The following is a 10,034-nucleotide window of genomic DNA, read 5'->3' on the forward strand; positions in this document are numbered from 1 at the left end:
TTGCGACCGCCTGCACAGTTTTGACAGCTGACAGCGTAATAAGAATTAATCATATAGACACAAATAAAGCTAAGCCTAACGTATTCCAATTAAATTCGCAGTTATTATATTTTACTTTCACGTACCCAAACCAATGTCGTGCTCTGACCGGAAGTTGAAGCCGAATTACCACCTGAAAGGGGTCTGTGCGCATTCCTGTTTTTATTTTACGTTTTTGCTGCTTTCGACTTCGCATACTGGTTTGTGCCCTTTGTTTCCGCAGCAACGCTCGTTCAAGTTAGGGTCTACCGTGAAAAATATCGCAAAATCATTCGTTGTTACCGATCCGCCGTTCTATAACGTAGACTATGCGTTATTGTTACATTCAGCCCAACTGGGACGGAGAGGCTGCACAATCTTCTTTTCCTTTCGGCTTGTCCCGTTAGGGGTCACCACAGCGTGTCATCTTTTTCCATCTTAGCCTATCTCCTGCATCTTCCTCTCTAGCCCCAACTGCCCTCATGTCTTCCCTCACCACATCGATAAACCTTCTCTTTGGTCTTCCTCTCGCTCTTTTGCATGGCAGCTCCATCCTCAGCACCCTTCCACCAATATACTCACTCTCTCGCCTCTGAACATGCCCAAACCATCGAAGTCTGCTCTCTCGAATCTTGTCTCCAAAACATCCAACTTTGGCTGTCCCTCTAATGAGCTCATTTCTAATCATATCCAACCTGCTCACTCTGAGCGAGAACCTCAACATCTTCATTTCTGCTACCTCCAGTTCTGCTTCCTGTTGTTTCTTCAGTGCCACCGTCTCTAATCCGTACATCATGTTTTGTTAACTTTGCCCTTCATCCAAGCAGAGACTCTTCTGTCACATAACACACCAGACACCTTCCGTCAGCTGTTCCAACCTGCTTGGACCTGTTTCTTCACTTCCTTACCACACTCACCATTGCTCTGGATTGTTGTCCTGAAATATTTGAAGTCCTCCACACTCGCTATCTCTTCTCCCTGGAGCCTCACTCTTCCCCCTCCACCTTTCTCATTCACGCACATATATTCGTTTTTACTTCGGCTAATCTTCATTCCTCTCCTTTCCAGTGCATGTATCCATATTTCTAATTGTTCCTCTGCATGCTCTCTGCTTTCACTGCATATCACAATATCATCTGCGAACATCATGGTCCAAGGGGATTCCAGTCTAACCTCATCTGTCAGCCTATCCATTACCACTGCAAACAGGAAGGGGCTCAGAGCTGATCCCTGATGCAGTCCCACCTCCACCTTAAATTCCTCTGTCACACCTAAGGCACACCTCACCATTGTTCTGCTGCCATCATACATGTCCTGTACTATTTTAACATACTTCTCTGCCACACCAGACTTAAGCATGCAGTACCACAGTTCCTCTCTTGGTACTCTGTCATAGGCCTTCTCTAGATCCACAAAGACACAATGTAGCTCCTTCTGACCTTCTCTGTACTTTTCCACTAGCATCCTCAAGGCAAATAATGCATCTGTGGTACTCTTCCTAGGCATGAAACCATACTGTTGCTCGCAGATACTTACTTCTGTCCTGAGTCTAGCCTCCACTACTCTTTCCCATAACTTCATTGTGTGGCTCATCAACTTTATTCCTCGATCGTTCCCACAACTCTGAACATCCCCTTTGTTTTTAAAAATGGGAACTAGAACACTTTTCCTCCATTCTTCAGGCATCTTTTCGCCCGCTAGTATTCTGTTGAATAAGTTGGTCAAAAACTCCACAGCCATCTCTCCAAATTGCTTCCATACCTCTACCGGTATGTCATCAGGACCAACTGCCTTCCCATTTTTCATCCTTTGGAGTGCCTTTCTGACTTCCCCCTTGTTAATCATTGCCACTTCCTGGTCCTTCACACTTGCCTCTTCAACTCTTCCTTCTCTCTCATTTTCTTCATTCATCAACTTCTCAAAGTATTCTTTCCATCTATTTAGCACACTACCGCCACCAGTCAACACATTTCCATCTCTATCCTTAATCACCCTTACCTGCTGCACATCCTTCACATCTCTATCCCTCTGTCTGGCCAACCTGTAGATATCCTTTTCTCCTTCTTTCGTGTCCAACCTAGTGTACATGTCTTCATATGCCTCATGTTTAGCCTTTGCCACCTCTACCTTTGCCCTACGTCGCATCTCGATGTACTCCTTTCGCCTCTCCTCAGTCCTCTCAGTATCCCACTTCTTCTTCGCTAATCTCTTTCCTTGTATGACTCCTTGTATTTTGGGGTTCCACCACCAAGTCTCCTTCTCCCCTTTCCTACTAGAAGACACACCAAGTACTCTCCTGCCTGTCTCTCTGATTACTTTGGCTGTCGTAGTCCAGTCTTCCGGGAGCTTCTGCTGTCCATCGAGAGCCTGTCTCAACTCTTTCCGAAAGGCCACACAATATTCTTCCTTTCTCAGCTTCCATCACACGGTTCTCTGCTATACTTTTGTCTTCTTAATCTTCCTACCCACCACCAGAGTCATCTTACACACCACCATCTATGCTGTCAAGCTACACTCTCCCCTCCCACTACTTTACAGTTAGTAATCTTCAGATTACATGGTCTGCCCTGCAATAGGGCTGCATTCAATGCAGGCAGATCACAAAATCATTCAAGTGCAACGTAGACTATGCTTTATTGTCACATCGAGCCCAACTGGCACGGAGAGGCTGCACAATGCAGGCAGATATAACTGCGTTGGTTGGCTCCGACCTCATGCGCTTATCCCTACAATCCTTTGCGGCAAAACCACTTCACAAACTAGATAAAGAACAAGAAGCCTGGGCCTCTTTCCACCTTTAAATTGTCCTTTCGCGTTTAAAGAAAAGACCATTGGAATTCCTTCACTATAGTTGCTGGATTATTAGTTGAACTATTCTTAAATAGTGGCACTTTTGAGTTGAATACCATTTGTTAAAAGTGTATGCGGGGCAGTCAAATACCCCGTTTCAGCGTGTTTAGGGTAGCTCACTCTTGTTTCTTATCAAATCGCATAGAGATTTCTGTGGGGAGGAAAAACAAGAGTCTATATAATTTTTTTTGATGCTTGTGAAAACTCGAGCTATTTTAGTGCTGTGGAGTGTTGATTGCCATTATCACTGAAAATTTGTTTTAAGAAATAAATTGAGTCACAGTGGGTGTGGTGAAAGGAAACAGGCAAGTCTGGGATTGAACCCAGACCTCAGAACTCTGAGACCAATGCTCTACCAGCGGAGCCACTGAAAACTATTACTATATACAGTGAAGAAAATAAGTAATTGAACACCAAGCTATATTGCAAATTCTCCCACTGAGAAATCATGGGAGGGTCTGGAATTTTCTTCGTAGGTGCATGTCCACTGTGAGAGAGATAATCGAAAAAGAAAAATCCAGAAATCAGAATGAATGAGTTTTTAATTATTTATTTGTGTGATACAGCTGCAAATAAGTATTTGAACACCCAAACAAAACAATGTTAATATTTGGTACAGTAGCCTTCGTTTGCAATTACTGAGGTCAAACATTTCCTGTATTTATTCACCAAGTTTGCACCCACTGCAGGAGGGATTTAGGCCCACTCCTCCACACAGATCTTCTCTAGATCAGACAGGTTTCTGGTCTGTCGCTGAGAAACACAGAGTTTCAGCTCACACAAAACTTTCTCCCATGACTCCTCTGTATCATCCAAATGGTCATTGGCAAACTTAAGACAGGCCTTGACATGTGCTGGTTTAAGCAGGGGAACCTTGCGTGCCATGCATGATTTCAAACAAATGACGTCTTAATGTATTAACAACGGTCACCTTGGAAACAGTGGTCCCAGATCTTTCCAGGGCACTGTCCAAGCCCTGTCGTGTAGTCCTGGGCTGATTCCTCATCTTTCTAAGGATCATTGAGACCCAACGAGGTGGTATCTTGGTGGGGTTCAACTCCAATTGAGATTGACCGTCATGTTTAGCTTCTTCCATTTTGTAATGAGTGACAACAGTGGACCTTTTTTCCCCAAGCTGCTTGGCAATTTTCCGGAGCCCTTTCCAGCCTTATGGAGTTGTACAATTTTGTCTCTGGTGTCTTTGGACAGCTCTTTGGTCTTGGCCATGTTAGACGTTTGAGTCTCACTGATCGATCACCGTCGCTTGACATAGCGTGTGCGTGTATGGCTTGCGTACTCTTGCTGGCACAATTCATACTTACCTGGCAGGGGCGATACCATGATCATGGTGGTTCCCCCAGGGTAACACTCAGCCACTGTACTCCGGTTGTGTTGACTCCTGCGAATTCCCGGTGTGTGGGAGTCTCAAATGCATAATTTCTGGTAATGGGGGGCTGCGTTCGTGCTTTCCCGTGGTCATTGGTGAAAAATAATGTTGACTAATTGAATGCTGCTAACAATTTTTTGAGCAGTTTGTAAACACATTTTACATGTGAGTTTACCTAAAGGTCAAGTGTCATGAAATGGATGATTTTTGATATTTTATGAATTTTTGAAAAACCCACAGCCAATATGGTCCCATGTGTTTTTTCACTACAAAACATGATTTTGACATATACAGCTTTTTGTAACTCCCGCCATGAAAATCCTCTCGAGGGATTTGTTTTCGAGAAGAAGCAGGAAGTGATGAAAAGGACCGAAGCACCCTCAAGTGGACTCGTTTGTTTCCATTAGTTTTACCTTCGGGAAGGTAGCTCGTTGTTCCTTCATGTTAGCCAAAATGCCGTCTCATTGCATTGCTGGACATTGCTTGAACACTTGGGAGAATGGAATTACCCTTCATAAGTTTGAAAGAGACCCGGCTCGTTGTGAAAAATGGATTGCACAGGTGCAGAGGACGAGAGCTTCATGGGTTCCAAATAACAGGGAGGCAGTAATGCGCCCTGGCTCAACAAGTACTGCGGCGGCTTTGAACATACATACCTCACATTTATTTTTTCGTATAGACATTGAAGTGAAAAATGTTATATGTATTTTTCATTACAACATCTATTTTAGAATGTTTATAGGGATGACACCCGGGCTTTAAAGTTAGCACTTATCGCGTCGGTCAATTCTTTTGAGTACACTGAGTTGTCTAATTCAGTATGTCCAAAAGCTTTCTTCACCATTTAAAATTTCACAAAATCATTCAAGTGCAACATAGACTATGCTTTATTGTCACATCGAGCCCAACTGGCACGGAGAGGCTGCACAATGCAGGCAGATATAACTGCATTGATTGGCTCTGAGCTCATGCGCCTTATCCCTACAAGCCTTTGTGGCAAAACCGCTTGACAAACTAGATAAAGAACGAAAAGCCTGAGCCTCTTTCCTCCTTTAGATTGTCCTTTTGCGTTTAAAGAAGAGACCGTTGGACTGCATTAACTGTAGTTGATGGATTATCAGTTGAACTATTATGAAATAGTGCCACTTTTGAGTTGAATACCGTTTTCAAAAGTGTATGCGGGGTAGTCAAATAACCCGCTTCAGGCCATCAATGGTAGTTTACTCTTGTTTCTCTTCATATTGTATAAATCTTTCACCTTTTACTAAAGATTTCCGTGGGGTGCAATAACAAGGGTCTATCTCAATTTTTGATCCTCTGTGAATGCGGGGTAATCTTATTTCTGTGAAATGTTAATATCCAACATCGCTAAAACCTCATTGAAAGAAACAAGTGAAGTCACATTGGTGAAAGTTCAGTTCTGAGTGTGCATTTAATAGACATATTTGTGGGTAAAGGTAGCCAGTTACAGTTTTAGAATATCTTAGAGTAAGATGAAACATTTGTTTTAAATTAAAAACACATTTCAAAATCCTGTACTGTGACTATTTAGGCTTCAAAGAGCCGAATATGCTCACAAGGGTCAGGGGAGAGCTGGAGCCTATCCCAGCCATCCTTGGGCAAGTGGTGGGGTACACCCCGAACTGCATCAGAGGAAGCTAGAATATGTGAAGAAAACCCATGCATGCTCCACTCAGGAAGGTCAGAGCTGATATTCAAACCCACATCTATGAAGCAGTTGTACTTTAACATGTTTAATCCATAAAAAGCAGTTTAAGGTATTCCTTGAATTCAGTTGCTTTCTAAATGAGTTCTACATGAGTAGAAGCATTCATGCTAACACCTACAGACAATTTAGTCTTCAATGAAGCAATCATGTATGTTTATGGGAATGTGGGAGGAAGCTTTAGTATCAGAAGACAGCTGGGATAGACTCCAGGACTCTTGTGACCCTCATGAGGATAAGCGGCTAAGAAAATGGATGTAATGTATGATCTGTAATTATGTGTGTACCCCTTTAAGAGCACAGGGGTCAACCATACAAAGGAACACATACAAATAAAATTCTTTAAGATATCGTGCAGTTTTGGTGTCGCTGGACTTTCCGCGCGTCAAATCTGCCCACTGACGGTCAAATATGCTATCAAACGTCTCTAAAGAAGGCACCTGGTGATCACCGAAATTGCACAAGGGTTGAAGAAAGAAGTTAAAAACTTTGACTTCATAAGAAGACATGATACACGTTTTTGAGACAAATAGCATACACTTCAATCAGACACTTGTAATTTATTTTCCCAAGACACGAGAGCCGCAACATAAGGATGAAAGAGCCGCATGCAGCTCCGGAACCGCAGGTTGCCGACCCCTGGCTTAGTCTCATATGTATCTGTGTATGACGCAGGAGGATTAGGCAGCTCAAGAAGGGACAATCTGACCAGTACATGATTTCTCACCAGCTCTTGCAACTTTCCAAGACACAGGTGTCCAACTTAAGGGCCAGGGCCCAGATCTGGCCCACCACATAATTTTATGTGGCCCGCGAAGGCAAATCATGTGAGTCAACTTCCATGATGCGTGTTCAAACCTGGACCAAAATTTCAAATTGTCAAATAATAAAGGATAGCTTTGAGATATTGGAAACATCTTTCTGTTACCAAACGTCAACAGAAGTTGAAAAATCCATTACCCTTGATTTCCGATTCTAAAACTACTTCATAAATTTCATGTGTAAATAAGATGAGATTTTTATGGTTTCCCAGTCAGAACGGCCATCTGAGGGAAACTGGAACTACAATGTGGCCCTGCTCAAAGAGCTTTTCTTTGGGAACGTTCTGTCTCAGTTGTGAGTGAGTAGAGATTTAACACATAGTTTCTTTTTGCAAAATGTATTTTTATTTTACTTGAACATTTACCCTCCCTCAATCCTTATTTATTAAATTACCTTTTTCTGAGCATAGAGAAACAACTCTTCCTTTTCTTAAAGCTCCCCGGTCATGAAATGCATGATTTTTAGTATGTTATTAATGGGAAAAAAGGCAGCCGGAATGGACCCATCCTTTTTTTTTTCACCACAAAACAGGATTTTGACGTATATGGCTTTTGTAACTCTCACCATGAAAATCCTCTCGAGGGATTTGTTTTTGAGAAGAAGCAGGTGACGTTAACAGCAGCAGGGCACTCAGGCAGGCTCGTGTGTTTGTCCACGTTTTACCTGTTGGAAGGTTGCTCTTTGTTCCTTCGTGTTAGTCAGAATGCCGGCTCGTTTAAGTATAGAGCTTGTGGACCTTCCTTGTCAAATCATGTCACAGGCAGTCAAACAAACCATTCTTCAACGCTAAGTCGGTTGGAGACGACACGAAAATTCGTCTTATAGCACGACGCTCACAGTTTTGTCTGATACCCTTCAACATGTAGAAGTTGATAATCAACAAAGGTATGTGGAAATATTAGAGACACTTGGCATAGAGGACCCGTATTTAATGCCAAAGTCGATGTTTTCGCTGGTCAGAAATTGGACTGTTAATCCGCTTCCGCTTGTCTTGGACAACTCAATATAATTTGAGATTGAGGAGAATAATTCCTCCCTGAAATGAAGCGATCGCTACACAGGCGTGTATGTATTTTGGTTGGGCACCATCCATCATGTTTAATTACTGAAATCCATCAATCTTTTCTGGTCTTTTCAGCTGGTATTCCATAGAATGATCTCTTTGAATATCTGTGTCGTCTGTTGTGCCAACAAACAACACAACATGTCTCGGGCAATTTGAAAAATCTGCTCTGGTTCAACGGCTCCCGCAGTGCAGAGCAGCCGGGTTTGACCGGCAATAGGGCACCGTGCAAACACTGACGTCACGTGCACGAGCTCAATTCACGTCTCCTGATGCCACAATGGATTGTGGGTCTCCATTTACTGCCTCAATTCAAACTGAAATGTTCATATAGAAAGCATATTTCGTCATGTATTTGCAAAGAGTATCTTTTACTCTCATGTCCGTTCATGCTCACCCATCGTGATTGCGGTTGTTCACGTCCTCATGATGACACCGTCGCTTGACACAGCTTGCGCCTGTATGGGTCGCGTGCTCTTGCCGGTACAGGACATACTTATCAGGCAGGGAAGATACCCTGATCATGAAGGTGGTTCACCTAGGGTGAGACTCTGCCTTTGCTCTCCGGTTGAGGTGACCCCTGCGAATACCCCAAATGTCAGAATCTCGATTGCATAAATTCTGATAGTGGGGGACTGCGTTTGTGCTTTCCCCTGATCATTGGCGAAAAATAATGTTGACTAACCATACTTACAGCAATTTGTGAACGCAGTTTGCATGTGAATTTATTCAAAGTTCTCACTTATCGCTCGGTCAGTTCTTTTGAGTACACTGAATTGTCTGATTCAGTTCGTCTAAAAGCTTTCTTCGCCCTTTAAAATTTCACAAAACCATTCAAGTACCGCCTTACGGAAGCGTATTACTGCTACACCAAAAAAAAAAAAGGTCGCGTTTCACATAATTATGTGTAAATATCACATAGTAACATTTCACATAATTCTGTGAAACACCTCACATAATTCTGTGAAATGTTTCACAGAATTATGTGAAACGTTACCCCAAAAGACTTCCGGTTCGGGTGGGTAGAGACCTTTTAGCGTTAAATATCAAACATATACACTCCTATATATCTACCCAGATCTTCAATAACACTCCATCTTTACTAAAAAATGACGTAAGATCGAAAAAGAAGATGCACGTTCATTGGGCTTCTCCGAATTGGCTCTGCCAGGGACCTGAACCGGAAGTGATTGCTTCGAAACGGAGTTTCTGCAGGATGGATAGTTTGGCTTATTTAAAATGTTTGATTAACTAAGTATGCATACTCTCAGATGTCATTTAAAATGCATGGGACTGTTCAGGAGGATTAATCAGTGCAACCCACTGGAGGTTGCGTTATTTCTAATCGATGAACTGGAGGGCCATGGAAGGCTCCACAGATGCAAACTACATCATCTCCACTGCATCCAAGCCGGATATGTTGTGACCCAGAGCACCGTGAGACATCTGCTTAAGGTTTTAGACCCCCGAGGTGTTGCGCAAAGGTGGAGAAATCACTTGACCCGACGTACGTACGTCAACCCCGGACCCAATTTTTTGTTGCATGTCGACTCGTACGAGAAACTAAAGCCTTATGGTCTTTGCATCAATGGAGCCAATGATGGCTATTCAAGGCTCATTGTTTGCCTCCATATCTATTCAACAAACAGCAACCCCAGAATCATTGCTGGTTATTTTATATCTGAAGTTGAGAAAAGGATGGGGACACCTGCCAAAATTCGCACAAATTTGGGGACAGAAAACGTCACAATGGCAGAAATGCAGCGATTCCTACACTGGAGTAGGGATATGGACCGCCACGTTGGGAACTGCGTCATTTCTGGGTCGAGTAATCACAATCAGAGGATCGAAAGCTGGTGGGCCTTTTTGTGAAAGCATCATGCCCTATTCTGGATGAACCGTCATCAGGAACTCAAAGACAATGACCGTTTTTTGGGAAACTTCCTGCACAAACAACTTGTATTGTTTACTTGCCTGAACGTCATTGAGGGAGGCATGACATAAATAAGTTAAATAATTATCCATCTATCTAGTTGCTCCATGTTTCTCTCTCTCTCTCTCTCTTTCTCTCTCTCTCTCTCTCTCTCTCTCTCTCTCTCTCTCTCTCTCTCCTCTCTCTCTCTCTCACTCTGCCTGCTCTTTTTATATCCTCTTTCCCTTTTGAAAAA

General features: G+C 42.9%; 3 non-coding genes across 3 annotated transcripts; all 3 read left to right on the forward strand.

Moving 5' to 3' along the window:
- Positions 1-4,182: 4,182 nt before the first annotated feature.
- LOC133494006 (U1 spliceosomal RNA) lies at positions 4,183-4,343 on the forward strand. Its single transcript, XR_009793236.1, has one exon. It is a non-coding gene; the product is annotated as a U1 spliceosomal RNA (small nuclear RNA).
- A 1,132-nt stretch (positions 4,344-5,475) lies between these two features.
- On the forward strand, positions 5,476-5,587 carry LOC133494020 (U5 spliceosomal RNA). Its single transcript, XR_009793249.1, has one exon. It is a non-coding gene; the product is annotated as a U5 spliceosomal RNA (small nuclear RNA).
- Positions 5,588-8,358: 2,771 nt separating this feature from the next.
- On the forward strand, positions 8,359-8,522 carry LOC133494005 (U1 spliceosomal RNA). The gene has a single exon (XR_009793235.1). It is a non-coding gene; the product is annotated as a U1 spliceosomal RNA (small nuclear RNA).
- The last annotated feature ends 1,512 nt before the right edge of the window (positions 8,523-10,034 follow it).

This window comes from Syngnathoides biaculeatus, chromosome 20 (assembly GCF_019802595.1).
Source record: "Syngnathoides biaculeatus isolate LvHL_M chromosome 20, ASM1980259v1, whole genome shotgun sequence".
NCBI lineage: Eukaryota > Metazoa > Chordata > Actinopteri > Syngnathiformes > Syngnathidae > Syngnathoides > Syngnathoides biaculeatus.